The following is a 14015-nucleotide window of genomic DNA, read 5'->3' on the forward strand; positions in this document are numbered from 1 at the left end:
TCAGCCTTTCCTCGTAAGGCCTTCCCTCCATACCAGGCAATATCATAGTAAATCTCCTCTGCATCCTTTCCATAGCTTCCACATCCTTCCTATAATGCGGTGACCAGAACTGCACGCAATACTCCAGGTGCGGTCTCACCAGAGTTTTGTACAGCTGCAGCATGACCTCGTGGCTCCGAAACTCGATCCCCCTACTAATAAAAGCTAACATACCATATGCCTTCTTAACAGCCCTATTAACCTGGGTAGCAACCTTCAGGGATTTATGCACCTGGACACCAAGATCTCTCTGTTCATCTACACTACCAAGAATCTTCCCATTCGCCCAGTACTCTGCATTCCTGTTACTCCTTCCAAAGTGAATCACCTCGCACTTTTCCGCATTAAACTCCATTTGCCATCTCTCAGCCCAGCTCTACAGCCTATCTATGTCCCTCTGTACCCTACAACATCCTTCGGCACTATCCACAACTCCACCGACCTTAGTGTCATCCGCAAATTTGCTAACCCACCCTTCTACACCCTCTTCCAGGTAATTTATAAAAATGTCAAACAGCAGTGGCCCCAAAACAGATCCTTGCGGTACACCACTAGTAACTAAACTCCAGGATGAACATTTGCCATCAACCACCACCCTCTGTCTTCTTTCAGCTCGCCAATTTCTGATCCAAAGCTCGAAATCACCTTCAACCCCATACTTCCGTATTTTCTGCAATAGCCTACCATGGGGAACCTTATCAAACGCCTTACTGAAATCCATATACACCACATCCACGGCTTTACCCTCATCCACCTGTTTGGTCACCTTCTCGAAAAACTCAATAAGGTTTGTGAGGCACGACCTACCCGTCACAAAACCGTGCTGACTATCGCTAATGAACTTATTCTTTTCAAAATGATTATAAATCCTGTCTCTTATAACCTTTTCCAACATTTTACCCACAACCGAAGTAAGGCTCACAGGTCTATAATTACCAGGGCTGTCTCTACTCCCCTTCTTGAACAAGGGGACAACATTTGCTATCCTCCAGTCTTCCGGCACTATTCCTGTCGACAATGACGACATAAAGATCAAGGACAAAGGCTCTGCAATCTCCTCTCTGGCTTCCCAGAGAATCCTAGGATAAATCCCATCTGGCCCAGGGGACTTATCTATTTTCACACTTTGCAAAATTGCAACACCTCCTCCTTATGAACCTCAATCCCATCTAGCCTAGTAGTCTGAATCTCAGTATTCTCCTCGACAACATTTTCTTTCTCTACTGTAAATACTGACGAAAAATATTCATTTAACGCTTCCCCTATCTCCTCTGATTCCACACACAACTTGCCACTTCTATCCTTGATTGGCCCTAATCTAACTCTAGTCATTCTTTTATTCCTGATATACCTATAGAAAGCCTTAGGGTTTTCCTTGATCCTATCCGCCAATGACTTCTCGTGATCTCTCCTTGCTCTTCTTAGCTCTCCCTTTAGATCCTTCCTGGCTAGCTTGTAACTCTCAAGCGCCCTAACTGAGCCTTCATGTCTCATCCTAACATAAGCCTTCTTCTTCCTCTTGACAAGTGCTTCAACTTCTTTAGTAAACCACGGCTCCCTCGCTCGACAACTTCCTCCCTGCCTGACAGGTACATACTTATCAAGGACACGCAGTAGCTGCTCCTTGAATAAGCTCCACATTTCGATTGTGCCCATCCCCTGCAGTTTCCTTCCCCATCCTACGCATCCTAAATCTTGCCTAATCGCATCATAATTTCCTTTTCCCCGGCTATAATTCTTGCCCTGCGGTACATACCTGTCCCTGCCTATCGCTAAGGTAAACCTAACCGAATTGTGATCACTATCGCCAAAGTGCTCACCTACATCTAAATCTAACACCTGGCCGGGTTCATTACCTAGTACCAAATCCAATGTGGCATCGCCCCTGGTTGGCCTGTCTACATACTGTGTCAGAAAACCCTCCTGCACACACTGGACAAAAACTGACCCATCTAAAGTACTCGAACTATAGTATTTCCAGTCAATATTTGGAAAGTTAAAGTCCCCCATAACAACTACCCTGTTACTCTCGCCCCTGTCGAGAATCATCTTCGCTATCCTTTCCTCTACATCGCTGGAACTATTCGGAGGTCTATAGAAAACTCCCAACAGGGTGACCTCTCCTCTCCTGTTTCTAACCTCGGCCCATACCACCTCAGTAGACGAGTCCTCAACGTCCTTTCTGCCGCCGTAATACTCTCCTTGATTAACAATGCCACACCCCCCCCTCTTTTACCATCTTCTCTGTTCTTACTGAAACATCTAAATCCCGGAACCTGCAACATCCATTCCTGCCCCTGCCCTACCCATGTCTCCGAAATGGCCACAACATCGAGATCCCAGGTACCAACCCATGCTGCAAGCTCACCCACCTTATTCCGGATGCTCCTGGCGTTGAAGTAGACACACTTTAAACCAAGTTCTTGCTTGCCAGTGCCCTCTTGCGTCCTTGTAACCTTATCCCTGACCTCACTACTCTCAACATCCTGTACACTGGAACTACAATTTAGGTTCCCATTCCCCTGCTGAATTAGTTTAAACCCCCCCGAAGAGCACTAGCAAATCCCACCCCCCCAGGATATTGGTACCCCTCTGGTTCAGGTGAAGACCATCCTGTTTGTAGAGGTGTCACCTACCCCAGAAAGAGCCCCAATTATCCTGGAAACCAAAACCCTCCCTGCTACACCATCCCTGCAGCCACGTGTTCAACTCCTCTCTCTCCCTATTCCTCGCTTCGCTAGCACATGGCACGGGCAACAACCCAGAGATAACAACTCTGTTTGTTCTCGCTCTAAGCTTCCACCCTAGCTCCCTGAATTTCAGCCTTAAATCCCCATCTCTCTTCCTACCTATGTCGTTGGTGTCTATGTGGACCACGACTTGGGGCTGCTCCCCCTCCCCCTTAAGGATCCCAAAAACACGATCCGAGACATCACGAACCCTGGCACCTGGGAGGCAACACACCAACCGTGAGTCTCTCTCGTTCCCACAGAACCTCCTATCTGTTCCCCTAACTATGGAATCCCCAATGACTAATGCTCTGCTCCTCTTCCCCCTTCCCTTCTGAGTAACAGGGACAGACTCTGTGCCAGAGACCTGTACCCCATTGCTTACCCCTGGTAAGTCCCCCCCCAACAGTATCCAAAACGATATACCTGTTGTTGAGGGAAACGGCCACAGGGGATCCCTGCACTGCCTGCTGGTTCCCTCTCCTTCCCCTGACGGTAACCCATCTACCTACTTCTTTTACTTGAGGTGTGACTACCTCCCTTTCACTCCTCTCAATAACACCCTCCGCCTCCCGAATGATCCGAAGTTCATCCAGCTCCAGTTCCCTAACGCGGTTCTCGAGGAGCTGGAGTTGGGTGCACTTCCCGCAGATGCAGTCAGCAGGGACACTCTTGGCGACCCTTACCTCCCACATTCTGCAGGAGGAACATACAACTGCCTTAACTTCCATTCCCACTATTGTTGGAGGGGAGACATTAGCCAGGTGTACAGCAGATGTCTCATCCTCCAGCATCCGTTCTCTGGTTTGACATTGTGACTGAAAGACATCATAATGTTTCCAGGATAACTGGCATTCACCACCTATGATCAGCTGGGCAGGGTTGTAGGCCAACTGTAGTGCAGTAGCTTCTACTGGGCAAATGGAGTCTCGGACTGGAATTTTACCTGCTCAAAACGGGCGTCCGAGGCGAAAAATGGCAGTCGATATCGGGTCCCCGACATTATTACTCCCAATCACCATTTGACATGGGTCGGACGGTGGGAGAGATTGAGGTGCTGATCGCTGTCCACTTTGCAGCAATTAAGGGCCAATTGAGATAGTCTAGAATTCAATTGACAGCCATTTTACGTCAGCTGTCACATTTTGTGCCTGGCAAACGAGTCAAACGGGGAGTTGGGAACTCGGCAGCTTTGAAAGAGCAGCAACCAGTGCATCTGTGAAGGAGTTGGAGGTACTGTTTTTTTATTTCACTCTGATAGATTTGTGTGCTGTTTTGAAGGTTGGGACTGTTTTTGCTGGTTCACCAGGGTTCACCTGAGTGATTGAAACTCCTGGTAGGGCCACAGCATCACTGATTTATTCTGTGTAGGAGAGGGGGGGTTCTGAGTGCCTGTCCTTGCAGCAGACTGCAAATACCTGTCCTCAGAACATCTTTGGGACACTGCAGCCATGGGAATTGTCCACTCTGGAGGCAGCTCACCTCTTGAGGAAGACTACGCCACAAAGAGGGACAGGAGGGCAAATGTCCAGTGTAATCAGCAACCTGCTGGCCAAGTGCAGCCTGGTAATGGGGGAGGGGCAGAAGGTCACAGAGTGCGCCAGGAGCAACCACCTGTGAGGAAATGAGCCTACCCAGCAGGCAGGGTCTATTGCCCGCGATTGAGCCTTCTTCAAATGTCAGAGCACCAGTTCCCAAAACTGCACCTGTCCCGAGAGACTGGCATATCCCTGAGATGCTGGCAGCAGAGGTCGCTTCCAACTGCGTGGGTGGCCATCCAACGTCAGCCCCACTGAAGCTAACAGTCGCTCTGAACTTCTATGCATCAGGTCCTTCCTGGCCTCATCAGGAGTGTGCAATCATCAGCGCATCACTACATTGCTACATTACCACTACAGGTGGTAACTGATACCATATTCAGGCATGCCAACAGGTTCATCAGGTTCCAGACAGACTCCGCCAGTCAGGCTGAGAGCACCAGAGGATTCAGCACCGTCGCTGGGTTCCCCGTGGTCCAAGGAGTCATTGATTGCACACATGTGGCCATTCGAGCACCTACAGATCAATCAGGGCCTTCATTAATCGAAAGGGGTTTCATTCAATGAATGTGCAACTTGTCTGTGATCACTGTATATTGCAAGTGTGTGCTCGTTATCCTGGAAGCAGTCACGGTGCATTCATTCTCCAGAACTCCCAGGCGCCAGCACTATTCAGCACCCCTCCACCCAGCCCCCCCGAGTGCCTGCAAGGATGGATACTTGGTGACAGGGGATACCCGCTGACGACATGGCTGATGACACCAGTGAGGAACCCACAGAATGAAGCAGAGGAACGGTACAATGCAAGCCATGCGACCACCAGAGTCACGATTGAGCAGACCATGGGTCTTCTGAAAATGAGATTTAAGTATCTCAATCGCACAGGTGGTGCCCTACAGTACTCGCCAGCAAGGGTATGTTGCATTGTTGTCGTCTGCTGTGCCTTACATAACCTGGTGCTGCAGTGGAGGGGGAGCGGGGGGAAGAGGGGAAGAGACGCTGGAAGATGACGACGACGTTGTTCAGCGCGAGGCATCCTCAGAAGAGGATGTTGAAACGGCTGAGGATGAGGAGGAGGGGGCACAGCCACCTGAATAGCAGGGGGAGGGAGCTGGAGGTTTGCAGGAGTTGAGTACAAGGGAGTCCCAGGAGGCTCTAATACTCAGGAGTTTTTCCTGAACGGAGGCTCATCACCCAGTGACTGACATGTCCGTGTGAAATGAGGCATTCTCATCAGCTGGAAGCACAGAAGCACTCACCTGCTGGTGGAAATCTCAGCTGCAATGGCCTGCCTTTCCCTCAAACACCACAAGGCCCGAATACACCACCTCCCCAAGTCTCCGTCTCATGCAGAACAAGATGGCCTAAAACATCAGCGTCGACTTATGACAGATGAAAATGCCAAGTGAAAAATGTAACAATTTTCCATGAAGTATAACAGCAAATAAATATTTACAAATTGTACCAGTGACACCGCCGTTCTGATAGTTTGAAACGTTTGCGAGTGCTCACACATGTGGACGACCCCTCGCAGCCAGTCACGGCAGAGGCAGGTGGCTGTTCAGGCTGCCCTGTGGCTTTGGATGACTTTGGCGGGTGTCCTCTGCCTGCCCGAGGTCGTGAGGGCCCCGGCCTGTTGAGGTGACCCTGAGCAGTCTCAGGACCACCCTCAGACACCCTGGGATTATAAGGTGATGTCGTCACTGGCAGAGGGGGCAAAGAGCTTCGGAATGTATCAGGAGCGCCCGGAGAGGAGTCCCCATATGCATTCTGCTGTTGCTCCTGTGCCCTCTTAAACCTCGATTTGGCCTCCCTGCTGACCTCAGAGGGATGTTGGGTTGGTCACCCCGCCATCGGTCCGGGCCCTCTTCTCCTGTGGAGACACTTGGCAATTAGTTCAGTCCCTTGACTTGAAAGAGCACCCACTCACCCCTCGTGCTGCATGCTACATCTGGAACCAATGCCATTGAGGTGCATGGATGGCACACCTCTGCATCATTGGGTATCTCAGATGTGCCCAGTATATGGCCCAAGGCAGTGATGCAGCCAATCACTGAAGATGGATGGCTTTGACTTTGAAGCATCAGCACCCAGTGATCCTCCCGTATCAGTTAAAAGCTGCGATGACTGCGGAATGCCCCTTACCCTGGCAGAGCACAGAAGTCATTGACCCGCTTGCGGCACTGGAGCCGTGTCCTCACTACTCCGCGGCTGCTGACCCCCTCCGCTACCTCCAGCCACGCCTTCTTGGTGACTTGGGGAGGCCTCCTCCTTCCGTCTGATGGGAAGAGGACCTCCTGCCTTGCCTCAGCCCCCTGGAGGAGGACATGCAGGGAGTCTTCAGAGAACCTAGGTGCCATGCGGTGGCATCTCTCTGCCATTGCCACAAGCGGGTTCTGGTCTGTCTCTGGTATATTCATGTTTACTGGAGGGGTGGCCCCTTTCATTCCTGTTGCACTCCTTTCACCCTCAGGCAGCTCTATTCCTTCTTCTAATATGCTGTTCCTCCAAACATCCTACTTGCTGCAGGTAAGCCTCTCAGAGCCAGTGAGGTTGCTGAAAGCCCTTTTAAATGGCTTTCAGCACCTTCTTCCGGCTCCAGCTCCGCCCCCGACACTCACCCTCCCACCCGTGCCCTTTTCTGTCATAAATACACTGCCGAGCCACTAATTGGTCACTTAGCGCTCGATCGCCGTGGCAGCTGAGCGCGGAGCGGGAGCAACCTTGGCACCTGCTTCTGCCTCCAGGAACGTGGACCCACCGGGACAAGTAAAATTCTGGCCTCAGTCACCTCCTGGATGCAGCAATGGACAGCAACACGTTGGCTCTGTCGCCTGTTCTGTTGGTGCGGGTTATTTCCCATGCGTGTCTACAACCTGAATATTGCTGAAAACAGAGAAACTTTGTCAAAGCTTTTCATCTTGCACTCATCAGGACAACTCGCAAGCATAAGGGAAGCAACAAGTTTATACTGTATGAGCAGAGAGTGCTGATTGGTTGGCAAGTGGACTGTGATCGGTAGAGGCGTTGCCATGGAGAATGCACCAGTTTATGGTGACTGACAGTTAACTGCCAAGCTTTGTTTGAAATTTAAAGCAGGCATCTTGACTCTGATTGGTCAAGGCATTGCCTGAGGAATGAAGCAGCAAATGGCTGTCACATATTTTGTTTACCTGAAATAGGCGCAGTGTGTATACATGTTCTTTCTGTCTGCAAAGAACAGGGCCCTGTGTATTAATATATGTAGCTTCCAGTACATGCAAATGCGCCACACAAATTTCAAACAAAGCTTGGCAGTTAACTGTCAGTCACCATAAAACTGTCAACGCCTCTACCAATCAGAGTCCACTTGCCAACCGATCAGCAGTCTCTTCTTATACTGTATTAATTTGTTGCTTCCCTTACACTGGTATTCTTTCAGGTTGTCCTGATGAGTGCAAGAAGAAAAGCTTCGACAAAATGTCTCTGTCTTCTTCAACCTTTTAATGTGGCTTCTCCTCACATTATTTACCAGCTGTGTGGACAATGATCATACTGCAGAGAGTAAGATAGATTGCAAAGCCAGAGTTAAACAAAGGGAGGTGGGTTTGCTCCCTTTGGGAAACCGGTGAAATATTTCAAGCAAAGGCAGCGAATGTGACAAGTGAGGAAGACTTGACGGCCAGAACTCGCTCCCTACGTCCCTATTGGTGTTGAGGTGCAAAACTTGAAAAGTGCTTTTTCGAAGGCATCAGATTGTGAACGGTGTTTGAAAGGAAGAGAAGCCAAGCATTTCCTTCCTTTGTTTGCAATGTCTACGTCTAGGGATTTCTTTCCGGAAAACGCCTCGCGGCCTGAAGGAGAATGGCATGGAAGTTGGTTCTGTGAAGAGTCAAGAGAGCCGGGAAATGTTGGCCGAGATCAGCCCAGAGGAAGAGGACGAAGCGCCGGAGGAGGTGACTTTCAGCAGCGCCCGGGAGGAAGCTGAAAAGAGCATGAAAGCGCCGCTGGAGAGCGTGAGGAGAGACAAAGCTTTGCTGAAGGAGAAAAGAAGAAGAAAGGAGCAATTATTCAAAGAGCAAAAGAAGTGCAAGTCGCTTCCAGATGGCATTCTTTAAGAGATTACTTCAGTCCGAGAAAAGAATGACCAGGCACCTGACTCAAGTAAAGAAGGTGATGATTGTAATTCTGTGCAGCAACCTGAGGAAGATAGTGGATTGAAGGAAGATGTTGAAGAATGTGTGGATACCAGATGGAAGGAGAGCTCCATGGCCATTCCATTAAAGGATCAAGGCCAAACAAAGCAGCAGGTTGAAAATGCCAGATTAATGATCGACTGTATGGCCCAGGCAGCAGGAGAGGCAGTGTCAATGAATACTTCTCACTTGCAAACAAGAAAGCTCAACAGAAAAAACCAGCAATGCAGTTTGTCAACAAATCCTGGGGAGCAGAACTTCAACAAAAATCTGGAAAGTTTCGAAAGTTGTAGATTCAGCATCTGGCTCTTTAAATCAGTTCATTTTAGCCCTATCTAAAAGTTAACAGTTAGTTTAGTGTATGTTACCTGGGCCCACTGCCCTCCCCCAGCCACACCTGCTCTTTGTTTTCTCAATGAAATTGATCCGGATGAAACTGACGAGAACAGCTGCCGATACTTTAATCTCCGATCCTGCTGTCTTCACAGTCCAGAGTGTCTGCAGCCACGGCATGCGGTAAGTCCATTGAGGTGAAGAAGGAGCTGCGGGACCCGAGAGAAGTCCTGTGAAAAGGTGCCCCGAACACCCAAAACATCCACGAACGGCCCCCCCGGCCGCAACTTCAAAGCGCCCGCGGGAGATGGCTCGGAGAGCATCTGCAGCGCACTGTCGGCAATGCTGCATGCCTTTATTTAAACCACTGCAAAAAAAAAACCCTTAGCAAATGTTCTTTCTTTTGGGCCTCCTTATCTCGAGAGACAATGGATACGCGCCTGGAGGTGGTCAGTGGTTTGTGAAGCAGCGCCTGGAGTGGCTATAAAGGCCAATTCTGGAGTGACAGGCTCTTCCACAGGTGCTGCAGAGAAATTTGTTTGTTGGGGCTGTTGCACAGTTGGCTCTCCCCTTGCGCCTCTGTCTTTTTTCCTGCCAACTACTAAGTCTCTTCGACTCGCAAATGTAATCACCTCTAAGTCTGCCAAATGATGCTTCACCTCCCGAAGGACGTGGATGAGCTTTCCGGACGTCGATGGTGGGCACTGAGGAAATGGCTTATTACCTGCACCAGATTCCACCCCCCCCTCCCCCCCCCTTTACCCCCCTTCCACCCCCCCCACCCCCGTCCCCTTCCCTGCTCCACCCTCTCAGCTCACCCCCTCACAACCCCGTCCCAGCCCGCCCCCCCCTCGCACCATCTTCACCCCGCACCCCCTTCCCCTGCACCCCCCCCACCCCCTCCCTCTACCCCTCCCCCTTGCATCCCCTCCTCCCACCGGCACCATCCTACACCTGTGTAGGGGCCCCAACAACCCCACTGCCTTGTGGGCGTCTCGGGAGAGTCCAAGGCTAAGGGAGTAAACCCTAACAGAAAATCCGGAGTGGAACCCCGTAGGCGGTCATGTGTCACCTTTGGCATGTTTCCGGCAGTTCCTGCAGCCATACTGGTGCCAAACGTCGTGTCCTGCACTCCTTTGGACCCCACCAGAAAGGCCGAGAGGGGGGTTTTGACGACTGGGCAACTCTCAACCTCCATAAATTTGCCCAGGCATGCGCCATGGAGAGGTCACTCCATAGTTGCCTCACAGTGACTGAAACAACACGGAAGGCAGCAGTTACGGGTTATAAGTCCAGATAAATTGGCATAGAAACTGGGCGCCACGGGTTGCCTTTGTCGGTGGGAGAGGTCATTGCACCTCACTGGACAGCTACCGCCCGCCTCAAACCGGGCAGCCCCCGGTCAATAAGGTTCTGTCCCGCCACAGTCTGCCTGCTTCAATGGGTGCTTGGAGCTCAGGGTCATTGCCCGAAAGGTGGACTGATACACCGCACCAAACAACATGAAAAAAGGAAAGAAGGTACCAGCCCTTCGCTTTGCAAGCTGGAACGTCAGAACTATGTGTCCTGGCCTGTCGGAAGACCTTACACAAATCAACGATTCTCGGAAGACCGCCATCATTAACAACGAGCTCAGTAGACTCAATGTGGACATTGCAGCACTTCAGGAGACTCGCCTCCCCGCGAGTGGCTCTCTAGCAGAGCAAGACTACACCTTCTTCTGGCAGGGCAGGGATCCTGAAGAACCAAGACAGCATGGAGTGGGCTTCGCCATCAGAAACTCCTTGCTCAGCATGATAGAGCCTCCCTCAAATGGCTCGGAACGCATACTGTCCATCCGACTGCTCACCACCTCTGGTCCAGTACACCTATTCAGCATCTATGCTCCAACACTCTGTTCCGCACCTGAAGCTAAAGACCAGTTCTATGAACAACTCCATAACATCATTAGCAGCATCCCCAACACCGAACACCTATTCCTGCTGGGGGACTTTAATGCCAGGGTTGGGGCCGACCATGACTCATGGCCCTCCTGCCTTGGGCGCTATGGCGTTGGAAAGATGAATGAGAACGGGCAGAGACTGCTTGAGTTGTGTACCTATCATAACCTCTGCATCACCAACTCGTTCTTTCACACTAAACCCTGTCACCAGGTTTCATGGAGGCACCCAAGATCACGTCGTTGGCACCAGCTAGACCTCATTGTCACAAGGCGAGCCGCCTTAAACAGTGTTCAAATCACACGCAGCTTCCACAGTGCGGACTGCGACACCGACCACTCCCTGGTGTGCAGCAAGGTTAGACTCAGACCAAAGAAGTTGCATCATTCCAAGCAGAAGGGCCACCCGCGCATCAACACGAGCAGAATTTCTCACCCACAGCTGTTACAAAAATTTCTAAATTCACTTGTAACAGCCCTTCAAAACACTCCCACAGGGGATGCTGAGACCAAGTGGGCCCACATCAGAGACGCCATCTATGAGTCAGCTTTGACCACCTACGGCAAAAGTGCGAAGAGAAATGCAGACTGGTTTCAATCTCATAATGAAGAGCTGGAACCTGTCATAGCCGCTAAGCGCATTGCACTTTTGAACTACAAGAAAGCCCCCAGCGATTTAACATCCGCAGCACTTAAAGCAGCCAGAAGTACTGCACAAAGAACAGCTAGGCGTTGCGCAAACGACTACTGGCAACACCTATGCAGTCATATTCAGCTGGCCTCAGACACCGGAAACATCAGAGGAATGTATGATGGCATGAAGAGAGCTCTTGGGCCAACCATCAAGAAGATCACCCCCCTCAAATCTAAATCGGGGGACATAATCACTGACAAACGCAAACAGATGGACCGCTGGGTTGAGCACTACCTAGAACTGTACTCCAGGGAGAATGCTGTCACTGAGACTGCCCTCAATGCAGCCCAGCCTCTACCAGTCATGGATGAGCTGGACATACAGCCAACCAAATCGGAACTCAGTGATGCCATTGATTCCCTAGCCAGCGGAAAAGCCCCTGGGAAGGACAGCATTACCCCTGAAATAATCAAGAGTGCCAAGCCTGCTATACTCTCAGCACTACATGAACTGCTATGCCTGTGCTGGGACGAGGGAGCAGTACCCCAGGACATGCGCGATGCCAACATCATCACCCTCTATAAAAACAAAGGTGACCGCGGTGACTGCAACAACTACCGTGGAATCTCCCTGCTCAGCATAGTGGGGAAAGTCTTTGCTCGAGTCGCTCTGAACAGGCTCCAGAAGCTGGCCGAGCGCGTCTACCCTGAGGCACAGTGTGGCTTTCGTGCAGAGAGATCGACTATTGACATGCTGTTCTCCCTTCGTCAGATACAGGAGAAATGCCGTGAACAACAGATGCCCCTCTACATTGCTTTCATTGATCTCACCAAAGCCTTTGACCTCGTCAGCAGACGTGGTCTCTTCAGACTACTAGAAAAGATCGGATGTCCACCAAAGCTACTAAGTATCATCACCTCATTCCATGACAATATGAAAGGCACAATTCAACATGGTGGCTCCTCATCAGAGCCCTTTCCTATCCTGAGTGGTGTGAAACAGGGCTGTGTTCTCGCACCCACACTTTTTGGGATTTTCTTCTCCCTGCTGCTTTCACATGCGTTCAAATCCTCTGAAGAAGGAATTTTCCTCCACACAAGATCAGGGGGCAGGTTGTTCAACCTTGCCCGTCTAAGAGCGAAGTCCAAAGTACGGAAAGTCCTCATCAGAGAACTCCTCTTTGCTGACGATGCTGCTTTAACATCTCACACTGAAGAATGCCTGCAGAGTCTCATCGACAGGTTTGCGTCTGCCTGCAATGAATTTGGCCTAACCATCAGCCTCAAGAAAACGAACATCATGGGGCAGGATGTCAGAAATGCTCCATCCATCAATATTGGCGACCACGCTCTGGAAGTGGTTCAAGAGTTCACCTACCTAGGCTCAACTATCACCAGTAACCTGTCTCTAGATGCAGAAATCAACAAGCGCATGGGTAAGGCTTCCACTGCTATGTTCAGACTGGCCAAGAGAGTGTGGGAAAATGGCGCACTGACACGGAACACAAAAGTCCGAGTGTATCAGGCCTGTGTCCTCAGTACCTTGCTCTACGGCAGCGAGGCCTGGACAACGTATGCCAGCCAAGAGCGACGTCTCAATTCATTCCATCTTCCCTGCCTTCGGAGAATACTTGGCATCAGGTGGCAGGACTATATCTCCAACACAGAAGTCCTTGAAGCGGCCAACATCCCCAGCTTATACACACTACTGAGTCAGCGGCGCTTGAGATGGCTTGGCCATGTGAGCCGCATGGAAGATGGCAGGATCCCCAAAGACACATTGTACAGCGAGCTCGCCACTGGTATCAGACCCACCGGCCGTCCATGTCTCCGTTATAAAGACGTCTGCAAACGCGACATGAAATCGTGTGACATTGATCACAAGTCGTGGGAGTCAGTTGCCAGCATTCGCCAGAGCTGGCGGGCAGCCATAAAGACAGGGCTAAATTGTGGCGAGTCGAAGAGACTTAGTAGTTGGCAGGAAAAAAGACAGAGGCGCAAGGGGAGAGCCAACTGTGCAACAGCCCCAACAAACAAATTTCTCTGCAGCACCTGTGGAAGAGCCTGTCACTCCAGAATTGGCCTTTATAGCCACTCCAGGCGCTGCTTCACAAACCACTGACCACCTCCAGGCGCATATCCATTGTCTCTCGAGATAAGGAGGCCCAAAAGAAGATTCAGCATCATGGTGTGACTGCAAGATGAGAGAATGGAGCTCGTGAGAAAACTAAAATCTACACGGGCTCTTAAACAGATGAAATGGGAGGTTTCTTTGGCTGGAAGTAAACTCTGAATTTAGTACATTAATGCTAACCTTCAAGAGGAAGCTCTTTGTCATTTGTGCAGTTAATAGTCCATTGGTTTGAACCGTGTCTTTTGTTATTATACTCAAGGACAGCTGTTAAGATTTGTTTCTGTATAAAGAAGGAAGATTGCTTGAGACTGTTCTAATGTATATAATCTCGAATCTTTCTAAAATATTTAATGGACATGAAAAAAAAGCCTCGCGGCCTGAAGGAAGGCAGCTGAGGGAGGGGGAGGGTGCTGTTTTCCTATTAAGGGCATTATGCAAATAGAATTGCAGGCTCTGGATCCGTGCGGCATTTTGTCGGAAGGTGTAATGAATGAT

General features: G+C 50.4%; 1 pseudogene; it reads left to right on the forward strand.

Moving 5' to 3' along the window:
• The first annotated feature begins 6802 nt into the window (after positions 1–6802).
• LOC137353339 (U3 small nucleolar RNA-associated protein NOL7-like) lies at positions 6803–8774 on the forward strand (annotated as a pseudogene).
• The last annotated feature ends 5241 nt before the right edge of the window (positions 8775–14015 follow it).

The sequence above is a fragment of the Heterodontus francisci genome, chromosome 41, assembly GCF_036365525.1.
Source record: "Heterodontus francisci isolate sHetFra1 chromosome 41, sHetFra1.hap1, whole genome shotgun sequence".
Lineage (NCBI taxonomy): Eukaryota > Metazoa > Chordata > Chondrichthyes > Heterodontiformes > Heterodontidae > Heterodontus > Heterodontus francisci.